General features: G+C 42.8%; 1 pseudogene; it reads right to left on the bottom strand.

Moving 5' to 3' along the window:
- Nucleotides 1–10,987: 10,987 nt before the first annotated feature.
- Nucleotides 10,988–13,555, bottom strand: LOC118575624 (annotated as a pseudogene).
- Nucleotides 13,556–15,768: the final 2,213 nt, after the last annotated feature.

The following is a 15,768-nucleotide window of genomic DNA, read 5'->3' as shown; positions in this document are numbered from 1 at the left end:
CAACACAGTAGATGCTGTTGATGAGTCCAAAAATTTGGTAGTGAGAGATGATCCTCAGAATTACAGAGTTGTTAGTCTTGTCAGCCATGTTGGTAGCTCACAAGATTCAGGTCATCATGTAAGCAATGTGTACTTTCAAAAGCAAGCATGGCTCCTGTACAATGATGTCCATGTGTTTGAGTTCCAAGATGCTTTGATTCAGGAGATTCAGCTTGACAGTGGATACATTGTTTTTTACATGCAGAATGAGATTTTTGAGTGGCTGATGAAAAAAGGCATCAGAGTGCTAGTTACTTAGCACATCTAAAGAGCAACAGAAGAATGTGGATCTTTTCTCACCATTCCTTAATGGCTTCACACACTTCCTAGAAGAATCCATTTTGAAGACTCATTTAGGTCAATTGAAAACTAAGCAAACAAAACAAAACAAACAACATATTAGGACAGAAACCCATATGTCCATGATGTAGACTATATACCATTTTCTCCTACAAGACTATAGTGATGCTTTTCACATTTGTTTGTTTTGTTTTGTTTGTTTGTTTGTTTGTTTGTTTGTTTTTTGAGACAGTATTTCTCTGTGTGGCTCTGGGTGTTCTGAAAGTCATTCTTTAGAGCAGGCTGGCTCCAAACTCAGAGATATAACTTCTTTTGCCTCCCAACTGCTGTGATCTAAGGTGTGTTCCACCACTTCCCAGGGATGGGAGGATATTTAAAATTTTTTTTCTTTTTATTCAATGTGTTTTTCCTGCATGTATGTCTATGTGAAGGTCCTGGGTTCTCTGAAACTGGAGGCATAGGCAGTTGTGAACTGCATATGGGTGCTGGGAATTGAACCCAGACCCTCTGGAAAAGCAGCCAGTGCTACTACCCACTGAAACTTTTCTCTAGCTCTAACACAATGGTTTATTAGATGTCATTCTGTTCCAACACAACACAGCAAGGAACTGATTAAATGTCCTGATGTTAGTACCCAACATCATAATGGGTTCAGAACAAGTACTGATAGACTTAAATGTTTAAGAAGTGGTGTATAAAATGTTCTATTTAGTTAGTGTATATATGATTTGTTCATGTGATCTGGAGGACTTTCATGATATTGTTTGCTTTCCATAAATTCATGTATACCATTCTATTGTCAATTTATTTAAAAAACATTGTTTTCTATATGTGTCCCTGACAAATGTGATAAAAGTATGTAGCTGCCCACCAACTGGTTTTGTGCTTCCTTCTCTGAATTGCAGGGCAAAGTGTCAGTGTTGCACAGGAAATGAAATAGAGTGTGTGTTAAATTTTGCAAATTCAAAAGCTCTTTAAGGGCTCAGTGGTGAAAACACCTGCCACTAAGGCTGGTGACACCAGTCCTGCAAGCTGTCCTCTGACTTCTAGAGGAGCCAGCACATGTGCATATATATGGGTAAATCATTGAGTGAAAAATCTAATAAGATTTGAATCTCACTATGTAATTTTCTTTGACTTGGAACTCTATTTGTTCTTGTATTCTACAACAGAGATGTGCCCTGGCTTTGCCACCTGAGCACTGGTTTTTAAATGTCTGGACCACGATGCCTAGCATATTAACATTTTAAAAGCACTTTTAATAAATTTTGAAGTCAAATATTCTTGTTATGTTCAAATCCTGATGGTATGAGAAAATGGAGTGTTTTAAGGGGCAGGGAGTCTGAGATAGACAGTCTTTTAGGTGAGAGCCTTATATATTAAAACAACCAGCATGGTGAGGTTCTAAAGAGAACATTTTAGTTCATAAGACAAAACAAGATTCCCCTTAGTTCCCAAGAGATTGAAGAGACCCTGTGCCAAAAGGCAGCAGACTTCCTTAATACATAGCCGAAAGGACAAACTTGTTTTCAGCCTGTTATCCTGATTCCTTGGAAGCAAGGGGAAAGAGAAACCAGCTGCTGGTGTTGTTTATGAGGTGTGCAGCCATATCTGAGATACCCATATCTGTTTGAGATGCACAAAAAATAATATGGATCCCCTGAAGGGCCTGGGGAGTTCAGTAGGTCAGAGCACTTGCTGTGTCAGCAGAAGGACCTGAGTTCAAATCCCCAGTACCTACAAAACAAGCTGCTCATAGCCACATACACCTGTGATTCAGCACTGGGGAGTAGACACAGGTGGATTCCACAGTTCACTAACCATTCAATGTGGCCACAATGGGAAGTGTAAGGTTCAGATGTGGGACATTCACCGGAGAAAACTGCTGGGACGATGTGCTAGGGTCTGGGCCCCTGTTCCACAGTTAGATTGCATCTCGAAAAAGAAAGATGTGGAAAGCGATAGAAAAATCCTCTGCATGTCCTCTTGCATGCTCACAGGTGGAAACACGACACGAATGGTATTTTCCAAATTCCACTTTGGGGCTGCAGAAATGGTTAAACTCACTTGCTACACTTTCAGAGGACCAAGGTTCTATTCCCAGTATCCACATGGTGGTTTCCACCCTCTGTAACTCCAGATACAGAGGATCAAATACCTCTTCTGGTACAAAACACCTCTCCATTATAGCACTGCCTACTCCCACCATCAAAAAGGCACATCACAGCTTTGTGGCTAAATTTAAAGCTTATACAACTCCTAGTAATATACTGTGTAAGGACATATACATAAGTTAACATTTTGAGGGTATAAAAATACTACAAACCTGGTAATGTATAAAATATGGGGCAAAATCAGGTGAGGGTGGTAGACGAAAGAAAGGATTAGTTTAGAACAGTGGTTCTCAATACATTTGAGTTCAATACAATAAATTACTGTTATGAAGTAGCAATGAAAATACTTTTATGGTTGATGGGGTCATCACAGCATGAGGAACTGTGTTAAAGAAAGGGTACTATATATTAAGAAGGTTGAGATCCAGTGGTCTAGAACATCCTTATGATCTGACAAATAATGCTTTGTTCATTTAAAAGAAGGAAAATTTAAATATTTATTCATTTATTTCATGTATATAAGTGTCTGTCTAGACACTTAACAGAAGAAGGATGCAGATTCCATTACAGATGGTTGTGAGCCACCATGTGGTTGCTGGGAATTGAACTCTGGAAGTGCAGTCAAATGCTCATAACCTCTGAGCCATCTCTCCAGCCGGGGGCCAGTTTTTTTTTTTTTTAAACTTCCATGGATTTGTGGCTTTCAAAGTTTTCTTTGTTTCTTTAATTTTTTATTCATTTACATACTAACCACAGATCCTCCTGTCATCTCTCCTGCTCCACCACCCCTACCATCCTCTCCCCTCTAACCCACCCCTCATCCCTTCCTCTTATAGGGTAAGTTCTACCATGGGGGAAAAGCTAAGCCTGGTACATTCATTTGAGGCAGGACCAAGCCCCTCCCAACCTCATCAGGGGTGAGCAAGGTGTCTGACCACATGTAACAGGGTCCAGAAAGCCAGCTCATGCACCAGGAGCAGATCTTGATCACACTGCCAGGGGCCTCAAAATAGACCCTACTACACAACTGTCTGCCATATGCAGAGTACCTACTCCAGTTCCATGGAGGCTCCACAGCTATTGGTCCACAGTTCATGAGTTCCCACTAATTTTGTTTGGTTGTCTCTGCACATTTCCCCATCATGATCTTAACCCCCTTGCTTGTAGAATACCCCCTCTCTCTCTTTGACTGGACTCCTGGAGCTCAGCCTGGTGCTTGGTTGTGGATCTCTGCATCTACTTCCACCAGTTACTGGATGAAGGCTCTATGATGACAGTTAGGGTATTCGCCAATCTGATTATTAGGGTAGGCCAGTGCAGGCACCCTCACAACTATTGCTAGTAGTCTAATCTGGGGTCATCTTGTGAATTCCTGGGAATTTTCCTAGCACCAGGTTTCTTTCTTATCCCATAATGTCTCCCTCTTTCAAGATGTCTCATTCATTGCTCTCCTACTCTGTCCCTCCCCCTGCTAGACCCTCCCATTTCCTCATGTTCTCATCCCCATCCCCTACCCTCTATTGCACATGCCCGCCTCATCCCCAGTTTACTCATGGAGATCTTCTCTGTTTCCCCTTCCCAAGGTGATCCACATATCACTCTTAGGATCCTCCTTGTTTCCTATCTTCTTTGGACCTGTGGGTTGTAGTCTGATTATCCTTTGCTTTACATCTACTATCCATGTGTGAGTGAGTACATGCCATGTTTGTATTTCTGAGTCTGGATTACCTCACTCAGGATGATATTTTCTAGTTCCATCTATGTGCCTACAAATTTCATGATGTTATTTTTTTTTCAGCTGAGTAATACTCCACTACATATATGTACCACATTTTCTTTATCCATTCTTTGGATGAGGGGTTATCTAGGTTGCTTTCAGGTTCTGGCTATTAGGAATAATGCTGCTATAAACACAGTTGAGCAAGTGTCCTTGTGGTATGAGCATCCCTTGGATATATGGCCAGTTTTTTTTAAGTGTCAGGAAACTGATGTCATAGCTCCTTTGGTAGAGTGCTTAACCAACATACAGGAATCCCTGGAATCCACCTTCACCACCACGTTAGCCAGATATGATGGCACAAACTCATAATCATTGCATTTAGGAGATGGAAGCGGGAGGACCAGGAAGGAGTTCAAGGTTTAATAATGAGTTTGAGGACAGCCAGGGCTACATAGACTTCATCTCAAATCATGAGGTCGGAGTGTTGAAGGGTTTTTGTTTTGTCTTATTTTGTTGAGACAGGGTTTCTCTGTGAAACAGTCCTGGCTGCCCTGGAACTCACTCTGTAGACCAGGCTGGCCTTGAACTCAAAGAGATCCTCATGCCTCTGCCTCCGAAGAACTGGGATTAAAGGTGTGCACCACCACTGCCCGGATCTAACATTTCTCTATTTCTGTATATCTGTTCTCTCCTTCTCATTGTGTGACTGAGTGTGAGGATGGGTGGCTGCACCCTGTTATCCTCATCTCCTCCTTCTCCCCTTCCCTCTCCCTCTCATTCTTCTTCCTTCTATTCACTCTTTTTTTCCAGCCTGCCCCATCTCTCCTTCTGTTGACTGTGCAGCTCCTTCTATGCAGACCTTGCTGTCTAGGAATTCTGCTTGTCACCCAGGCTTGCTTCCAACTCACATGGATCATCCTGCTTGGCTCCGAAGTGCTGGGATTAAAGGTGTGTGCCTTGCATTGCTTGTGGAATTGGTTCTTTAAATCATATTTATTTGTAAATGTCTGTGTTCTTGCACACAACAGCTGGAGTGTGTAGGTCAGAGAACACTTTGCAAGAGTAGATATCAGTACACACGTGGGTGTGAGGAATCAAACTCAGGTTGTCAGGCTTGGCAGCAAGCTCCTTTAACAATAATGACAGGTGATTTTAGTTTTAGACACTGGTCTAGGTAGCTACTATAGAGCTATAGTAATAAAAACAGAATGGTATTGGCATAAAAAGAAGGAGGATCAATGGAATAGAACCAAAGACCCTGACATCAATCGACACACCCATGAGCACCGAATTGTTTTTTTTTTTTTTTACAAAAAATTATACAATGGAAAAAAGAAAACATCTTCAACAAATGGTGTTAGCATAACTAGATATTGGCATGTAGAAGATTGCAAATAGATACATATATATTGCCATGCATAAAACTCAAATCCATGTAGAACAAAAACCTCAGCATAAATCCAGGTATATTAATAAAGACAGAATAGAAAGTGGGAAGTAGCCTTGAATGCACTGACACAGGAGACCACTTCCTAAATATAATATCAGTAGCATAGACACTGAGCTTGATAAATGGGGCTTCACAAAATCAAAAATCTCCTGTAAGGAGAAGGAGACGCTCAATAAGACAAAACAGCAGCCTACAGAATGGGAAAAGCTCTTCACCAACCCCACATCTGACAGAGGCCTGATCTCTAAAATATATAAATAATACAATAAACTAGACATCCAAATACCAAATCATCCAATTAAAAATTGGGTGCAGATCTAAACAGAGGCTTGTCAACAGAAGAATCTCAAATGGCCAAGATATACTGAAGGAATTATTCAACATCCTTTGTCATCAGGAAATGCAATGATTTCTTTCACCTTTGTGATTTTTTTGTGTGCTTCTGTCTCTGCACAACATGCATGCAGTGCCCACAGTGACCACAAGAGGGTGGCAGATCCCTCGGAATCGTAGCCAGAGAGGATTGTGAGCCACATTTAGGTGGGGGACCTTAACAGCCATCTCTCTGGACCCTGAACTTAGAATTCCTAAAGGAAACTAAAGACCCTGATGTAGAACAGATAGGAAAGCGTTAGGGAACAGACAGATTTATCCTCAGGGAGACCTCAAGCAGAGAGCAGAGGGAAGCCTTGAGATCCACAGATCCAACAATTGACAATGTACAGACAGGTTTTAGGCATGACCACACCCTGCTGCAAAAAGAGATTCTTAAGACTGGCATAGCATGCAAGTGGACATCTAAGAAGGAACCAGCTCATCTCTGCCTTGAGTTTGGGGATTGCAATTGATCAAACCCTTGTATGGAGAGAAGGTGTGACAGTTATATCCAAGGTCAAATACCCACTCCTCCACAGGCTAAGAATGAGGCCACCTCCAAAACCTGTGTGGAAAAGTGGCAGGAGGTGACTTGGCAGGAGGCTCAGACAAAAGATTTACAACTATCCTGGCAGGAATGAAGATATTATCTTTGTTGTTTGTTTGTTGGTTTCTTGAGACAGCATTTCTCTGTGTAGCCCTGGTTGTCCTTGAACTGGCTCTGTAGACCAGATTGGCCTTGAACTAACAGATCTGCCTTCCTCTGTCTCCCAAGTATTAGGATTAAAGGCATGCACCACTATTACCCTGCCTTATATCTCCTTATTCTTTAATGTACATGTTCCTCTTTGTAATAAGCTCATAATATACATGAACATGTGAAAAAGACAGAAAACCTACTAGTGTGGGTGTGGATAAATACAGCAGCATGTCTGGAAAAGGTGGACACCTTTTGGTCCCTGAAACCAACCACCTTGTCTAGAGTTGGTCTCCAGATGTATCACTGAAACATAAAATTCCTGGAGTCTTTTCTTTTACCAGGACTCAGTAAGATGGTCGTATGAATTAGCCTCAGGGTTTTGATTAGATTGCATAATATTTAAAGGTTCCATTTGTTTTCTGCAAGAGTATATAATATTCAGTGATCTTTGCACACAAGGCCATGGAACACATTTTTATATTTCTAGTCCTCAGAATTGATTAGAATCTTTATGCTTTCAGTTTTGTTTGTTTTGCCTGGTTTTTTTTTTTGGTTTCAGTTTTTGTTTTTTGAGACAGGGTCTTCCTGTGTAGCCCTGGCTGTCCTGAAACTCACAATGTAGATTACCAGGCTGGCCTCAACCTTACAGAGGTCCATCTGCTTGTGCCTCCCGAGTTTTGGGATTAAAGGTTTGCACCACAAGCCCAGCCTTGTTACTACTTTGAGACAGGGTCTCACACTGCACTGGCACTTAGTATCTAGCCCTGTTTGGCTTCTAACTCACAGCAATCCTCCCTCCTCAGCCTTCAGAACACTGAGTGTATAGGCATTAGCCACCCCACCTGCCTTCAGTGATGGGTTCCTACAGATGGGGATTTGCTGTTCCAGGGGAGAGTGACCTTTGAGGACATCACTGTGAACTTCACCCCAGAGGAGTGGCAGGGCTTGAAGCCTGAGCACAGACCCTTGTATAAAGATGTGATGTTGGAGAACTACAGCACCCTGACCTCTGTGTGTGAGGAGGACTTTGGGACTGAGGAGCGGGATGACCTGAAGTCTGAAATATACAAGGACGTTTTCCAGGTTGAGCAGATTTGTTTCTGGTCCACTTTTCACTGTTGGGGTGTCCTACGTGAGTCAGGACTAGGATGAAGAAGGAGAGGAGTGTGGTGACAATTTTTGTAATTGCTTTATTGTTTTGTTTATGTGTGTCTGTCCATCTGCTTGATGTGTATCTCCCTCTCCTCTGTCTCTCTGTCTCTGTCTCTGTCTCTGTCTCTGTGTGTGTGTGTGTGTGTGTGTGTGTGTGTGTGTGTGTGAATAAGGGCATGCTCATGGCATGGCATGCTGGGTGAAGTTCTGAGGACATCCTTGGAGGTCGAGCCTTATTTCAACCTTATTGTATTTTTTTTCTTCATATTAGAATTTACTGGACCTCACACAGAGTAAAAATAGTAAAATCATACAAAACCAATTAATGTATTGCTGCGAGATGGATTCATATATGATTAAAAGCAGTAACAACACCAGCTTAACCGAGATCCAAGAGTAACCACATCTCTGGAGGATAAAAAAAAGACTGAAATGTATAAACAAGTTCTTTGACTCAAGTGACTTAAGAAGGGAAATGAGTATTCTTGAAATTGCACCATAGATACAAATTTCAACCGAGGGTGTAGCTTGGTGCTAGCATGTTTGGCTAGCATTCCTAAAGCCCTGGCTTCAGTCCCCAGCACCATCCCTGTGAGCTGGTACACACCTGTAATCCTGGCATTTGGAGATAGAATAAACTAAACATCAACCTTGGTGACATACTGAGTTCAGAGCCAGATTAGGGTACTAAGGCCTTGTTCATATGTTTGGTTTTTTTTCATACATGAGCCTGTAACATAGCTCAGTGGGTAGTAACATTGCTTGCTGCCAAGCCTGAAGACCTGAGTTTGATCCCTGGTACCTATGTGACAGGAGGCAATCTCCTATAAGCTCTCATCTGACCTCCATATGTGCACTCTGGTTGGTACACACACAGACAAAATGGTAGACCACTGCTCCCTTGTCCTCTGTCACTTTTGGCCATTTCAGCCTCATAATCTGCTTGTTTCCTGAGTGCCGGGTTTCCAGGCATGTGCCAGCACATCAGGCCAACACTTCTAACAGGAGCTTCCGACATCTACAGGCAGAGGTCAGTTCTGGCCACCATTGCTCTCTGCTTCATCCTTGGCACGTGTTAGCAGAAAGAGTCTCGTCTTGCATCCTAACAATCTAGTCTGCTGGTCTTGCACATGGTTGTATGGAAGATGGGAGACCAGTTCTGGCCCACTGTTCCCCAGATGGCTTGCTCCATAGAAGAGGCTGGCACTTATCCAGGAACAAGAGATTCTCCCTAACTCAGCTGCCTAGAACTAGTCAAGGGAGCCCCTCTAAATTTTAAAAATAATGTCCACTCAGAATGCTTTGCCTAGTGGCCCAGTCAGGCCCATGACAGGGCCAGCACACTCAAGGCTGCTGGCCTTTCCCAGAGGCCCAGGAAAAGTCTGGGTCTGCATAGTATCAAACACATCCTGGCTGTACTGAGCATGTTCACAAGCTTTGCCCATGGTCTTTTCTGCTCCCTAACAGTCAGAGTGACTCTGCCTTTAACTCCTCATTGCCTAGGATGCTCGGCCAAGGGTGTGTCTGGGAACGAGGCATGGCTAAGCCTCAGTGGGTAAGGTCTGGCTCTGACAATGAGCTTTGTTCTTCATGGTACATCCTTTAGCTGTCCCTACACCGCTCATGTCCTGTGTTGTGGACGCTTGTGAGCTGACTCCTGGGCACCTAGGTAGGCCCAACATGGTGCCCTAAGTGTAAGATGGAGTCACCCTTCTGTAGCCAACACTTGGTACAGGACTGCACTCAGGCTTATGGAACACCAATGGGAGGTGCCAGCTCTTAGGGAAGACACCCACTTTGGGGGCAGACATATATTTGGGCTTCTGGCTCTGCCACTGGGTAGCTTGGATAAGCTCCTTTCTATTAGCTTAATGCTCAGTAAAATGGCCACCTGAATCCAGAAGTTCTAGATAGGATAGCCAGGGTGAGTTACCAGGAGAGTTACTGTCCCTCAAAACCAGAGGGCAGGATAAGGGAGACAACCTGAAGCCGGGTGGGTGCTCACATCTGTAGCTCCAGAAGATGGCACTATTCAGCCAGGACTACATAGTGAACTCCTTTCTCAAAAGCAAACCAAATAAAGGCCATCAACATGGTTCATGAGAGAAAGGTGCTTTTTGACAAGCCTGACACCTGAGTTCAATTCCAGGGACCCACATGCTGGAAGAATATCAGTGACTCTCACAGTTGTCTCTAACCTCCACACATGTGCACATAATAAATATAATACTTTAAAAAAATACATAAATGACAATCTGCAACCTGGTGCCTGGGCCAGATAAGGAAGAAGTTATGGTGGGATTTGTCCTCAGCCCTCCCATTCCCCAAGCCATCTTAGAAACAGCCTACACACTGCTTTTGTTGGGTACATTCAAAGGCAAGGTATAGGAGGGAGAACATCAAGGGGAATGGAAGGAATGAAGTGACCTGAGGCCACACATTTCCATGATGGGCAATGCTTCATGACTAACGTTGAAGGGTGTGTCTGTGGCTGCTTGGGAGATCTCCCACAGACTGTGCTATCAGGGGGCAAAAATGCCTTGCAACAATTCATGGGGATAGAGGAGAAGAGAATTGCTATCTGCCTCTCCCCTATCTCTCCTCCACTGAAGTTCTCCCCATGAATATCAGTCTCCTCACAAGGTTTGATTTTGGTGGCCCCATGGAATGCCAGATGCCATGTCCTATAGTGGGTCATCCTGTAGAAGACTTGGAAAGAGAAACTCTGGGTGTATGAGTGGTGAAGGCCAGAGAGAGTCTGATGTAGAGCATGATGTATCTAGCACCTTCTAGGATTAAGACATCTTTCCCATGGTCTGGCCCTGGAAACTGTGGAAGACCCTGGGAGGGAACATGGGTTTCATGGATCAGGCATGAGAGTGTTTCCTGCTAAGGATTGGCAGGAGAAAAGAACTGTCTAATTAAGTCCAGTCTATGGACTTCTCATCTGGCTAAATGGCAGAAGTCAGTAATACCTGAGAGGTGAGGGCACCAGAGTTTGAGGAATGCACGACGGTGTCAAAAGCTTCATGTGGGCTTCCCCACCACTTCCTGTCTCCATCTGAACTTTCACCTACCCCAGAGATGACCTGATCTTGGGCAACAAGGTTTTGGGTTAGAGAATCCAGGAAAGGGAGCTAAAGCCCCTGACCAGGAGCAAGAGGACCATCTATCTGTTCATCTGTCAGTCCACTGTTGGCCTGAGGTGTCGGGAAATCTGGCACGTACTGATGAGTTTGATGAGTTTTTTGGTGTTGCTTGAGATGGTCAGGTCTCATGAACTGCTGGCCACAGTCCTTGCATTTATGTGGTCGATCTCTGATGTGAATCCATCCATGTTGTCCAAGCTCATCAGAGCGGAAGAAAGACCATGTACAGCACTTCCAGTCACATACATAGGGCTTCTCACCTGTGTGTTTGCATTAGTGACCCACGAGGTGAAAGTGCTTGATATAAGCTTTTCCATAGTTGTTGTATGAACAGAGGTAAGGCCTTGAAAATAGGGGTGGCCTCCTGAGTGCCCCTCATGGAACACTGGGGTTCTCTGTGCCCCGTGGAGCAGGTGTGGTCTTTTCATGAATGCAAGGTTATTCTAGGCAATTTGACTGGGCCACAAGTGAGTCCTGGGAATCTAAAGTTAGTAATGGCTGGAGCCCAGGTGGGGGTATCCCAGGATTGTAGGGATTTAAGTCCAACATATGATCCATAAAGGGGGACATGGCATGGGTCACAGTGGAAGGCATGCCTGGGACCAATAATATTCCACAATTTAAAGAGCCCATGGTACCAGGTACTGCTGAGGAGACAGAATAAGGCATTGTTGGGGCACTGCTGTGGGCCATTACTGGGACTCCACTGGAAGCTGAGCCTGGCAGGCTACTGTGAGGCATCAGGCTCTCTCTAAAAGCTATGGTCACTCCCAGAGTACCTGGTCTCCCCAAGGGAATCATGTGGGATCTGGAGTCAATAATTATCCCTGGTTGATGGCTAGATGGTGTCTGATGATACATTTGGGAAGGTGGAGGAGTCATGGGAGGTGCCAGGGACCAGCCTTGACAGTTTCGTGGGTCCAAAGGATGGGAGACCTGGAAGATGTAGTAACGACTCAAAGACAGTGTTAGTACAAGCTGACAGGTTTCTCTGGGCTTCTGCAGTTGCTAAGTAGCTTCTGCTACCACTTCTGCCTTTCCTTGGTAACCTGTCTTTTATTATCATGACCAAGGGGAAACAGAAAGGAAAGGGGAAATCACCCAATATGAACTGTTCTCATAATTCTGAAGGTTATTCTCACAAAATCAACAATATACTCTTTATCACCTTTGATTAAACACAAAAACTATCCCAGGCTTAATGCCAGGGCAAGCACAAACTATTTTGATTCTTTAATGATTATACAGTATTCTGAGCATTTGACCCAGAGGCTAGCAACATGCAGTTTCACAAAAAAAAGTAAAAATAAGAACAGGGGTCAATGTACCAGAAGTCATTTCCTTCTCACACAGCCTGCTCTGATCTCAAGACCCCTGCAGCCGCCTAAGTTCCTCCTCTGCAAACCCCAAGTCCCATGACTGGTGGGCCACAATGACTTCAGACAAGAGATTTATCTGCCCTTGCAAGTCAGCAACTTCTGTCCTCCTTATCCTAACAATTCCAAGGAAGACCTGGTCCAGTTTTCAGAGCTTCTATGAATGGAAGTTCATCTTTCCAGCTCTTTTTGATCTAGGAACCCAATAAACTTGCAGCAATCACTCCAACCACTGCCACATTGTCTCCACACTCCTTCAGGAGGAATCAAAATATCTGGATTAAAGTTGCTATCTCCCTTTCTTGGTGGAGGCCACCATTTTCCTCTTATTCTAGGTTCCCACACTACTTGTTTATCATCCCATCTATATGTTACTCTATCCACTGTCTTTAGCCAATAACCCTTAGGGTATCAAGTTTTACACAATACTCTTGGAATATCCTCAGAAACTGAATTATTCATCATGGCCAAATTGGATCCAGTGTGTTGATACACATCATACCATGTGCTATAGTTGACCACACATTCGCTACAGTTTATCCAAGCCTGAAGAGCTTCCCCAGGCTGCAGGTTCTTTCCCATGACCTGCATAACTGCCTTGACTCCAGCCTGGGTGATCATCTCTGTATAATTTCCTGTGAAATTTAGTTCACTCCTTTACTGTATCACAGAAATCACCATTGATCTAGGAACACAGAACATGAAGATCAGATTAGCATCACAAGAAGTAGTTATATGGAGGAGAATGTGACATGTATATGGCAGAAAGCATGACCTTGGGACATGTAGGCATTTCTGCCTTGATCCTCCAGAGGCATGCAAAGCAGAAGATCCAGAGGGGAATGCTCAGAGGGTTGGTGGTCCACAATCTTGGATACCTCATCTCCATGAGGCATGTCAGCATGTCAGACATCTTATATGACATCCCTGTCAGGGAAGAGTGCCTTTCACTATGCTCAGGTAGTGACATAATGAACTGTGACTCCCCTTCACCCTCATTCTGCCTGGATTCCTCAACAGATAACATAAAAGGCCTTGACATCCTTGATAAATGATGAGTGGCTGGTGGCTGATGAACTCCACTGTTTCCAGAAGACACAGACACATGCAATGTTGGTGTTGACTGCTCATTATCCATGGGAGACTGATATACAGCTGGCCACCTATTTTCCTGCTCCATGTCAGCTCAATTCTTACTTCAGATCAAAGCGTAGGCTGACCCACCTGGTGCCATCATAAGCAAGAGTCCCAACACCACCACTACCCTCTTTGACTATATTTGAGACCAGGTCTCTCATTCACTCCTGAATACAACTGACTAGCTGGTCCATGAGCCTTTGGGATTCTCCAGTCTCTGCTTTGCTGACATTACAGATGTGTCCCTGCCATATCAGTTTATACCTGAGTCCTGCAGATTCAACCTAACACTCTCACATCCAGGACTTTACCCACTGAGCCATCACCCCACAGCCCATTTGTTGTTGTTTTTGTTTAAGGATAATTTTTCTAAATTTAATGTGTATGTTTGTGAGTATAGGTCATGTGTATTCATGTGGTCATTAAAGTCCTAAGAGGGCATTACATCCCTGGGATCTAGGGTTGTAAGAAATCATGACTAAGAGAAAAATTCATAGCATTAAATGCACAGATAAAGAAGTTGGAGAAACCTCATACCAATGGCTTAACAGCACAACTGAAAGCTCTAGAACAAGAATAAACAAACTCACCCAGGAGAAACAGATACCAGGAAATTATCAAATTGAGAGCTGAAATCAATGAAACATAAACAAAGAGAACAATACAAAGAATCAATGCAACAAAGAGTTGGTTCTTTAAAAATCAACAAGATAGACAAACCCCTATCCAAATTAACCAAAAGGCAAAGAGAGAGCACCAAAATTAACAAAATCAGAAATGAAAAGGTGGACATAACACCAGACAATGAGGAAATCCAGAGAACCATCAGGTCATACTTCAAAAGCCTGTACTCTACAAAATCGGAAAATCTGCAAAAAATGGACAATTTTCTGGACAGATACCCCATACCAAAGTTAAATCAAGACTAGATAAACTATTTAAATAGACCAATAACCACTAAGGAAATAGAAACAGTCATTAAAATCTCCCAACCCCCCCAAAAAAAAATGCCCAGGACTAGATGATTTCAGCACAGAATTTTACCCGATTTTCAAAAAAGAGCTGATTCCAATACTCTTCAAATTGTTTCACACAATAGAACCAGAAGGAACATTATCAAACTCTTTTTATGAGGCTACAGTTACACTGATACCCAAACCACACAAAGATGCGACAAAGAAAGAGAATTATAGACCAATCTCCCTCATGAACATTGATGCAAAAAATACTCAACAAAATATTGGCAAACCAAATCCAAGAACACATAAAAAAATTATCCACCATGACCAAGTAGGTTTCATCCCAGGGATGCAAAGATTGTTCAACATAGGAAAATCTGTCAATGTAATACACCATATAAACAAACTGAAAGAAAAAAACCACATGATAATGTAATTATATGCTGAAAAAGCCTTTGACAAATCCAACACCCCTTCATGAATAAAGGTCTTAGAGAATCAGGAATACAAGGAACCATACCGTAAACATAATAAAGGCAATTTACAGCAAGCCAACAGCCAACCTCAAATTAATCAGAGAGAAACTCCAAAGAGATTCCACTAAAATTAGGAACAAGACAAGGCTGTCCATTCTCCACATATTTATTCAATACAGTACTTGAATTTCTAGCTAGAGCAATAAGACAACAACAAGGAGATCAAGGGTACACAAATTGGAAAGGAAGAAGTCAAACTTTCACTATTTGCAGATGATATGATAGTATAACATAAGTGACCCCAAAGTTCTTACTAGGAAACTCCTACAACTGATAAACTCCTTCAGTAAAGTAGCAGGATACAAGATTAACTCAAAAGTCCACAGACCTCCTAAACACAAATGATAAAAGGGCTGAGAAAGAAATCAGAGAAACACCACCATTTACAATAGCCATGAATAATATAAAATACCTTGGGTAACACTAACTAAACAAGTGAAGAACCTGTATGATAAGAAGTTTAAGTCTCTAAAGAAAGAAATTGAAGAAGATCAGAAAATGGAAGATCTCCCATGCTCATGGATAGGCAGGATTAACACAGTAAAAATGGCAATGTTATCAAACGCAATCTACAGATTCAATTCAATCCCCATCAAAATCCCAACACAACTTTTGACAGCCTTGGAAAGAACAATACTCAATTCACATGGAAAAACAAAAGAACCCAGAATAGCTAAAAGAATCCTGTACAGTAAAGCAACCTCTGGAGGCATCACCATTTCTGACATCAAGCTCTACTATAGAGCTATAGTAATAAAAAC

Source organism: Onychomys torridus, unplaced genomic scaffold, assembly GCF_903995425.1.
Source record: "Onychomys torridus unplaced genomic scaffold, mOncTor1.1, whole genome shotgun sequence".
NCBI classification, from domain to species: domain Eukaryota; kingdom Metazoa; phylum Chordata; class Mammalia; order Rodentia; family Cricetidae; genus Onychomys; species Onychomys torridus.
The sequence above is the reverse complement of the archived record's forward strand: the minus strand, read 5'-3'. Positions and strand labels throughout refer to the sequence as shown.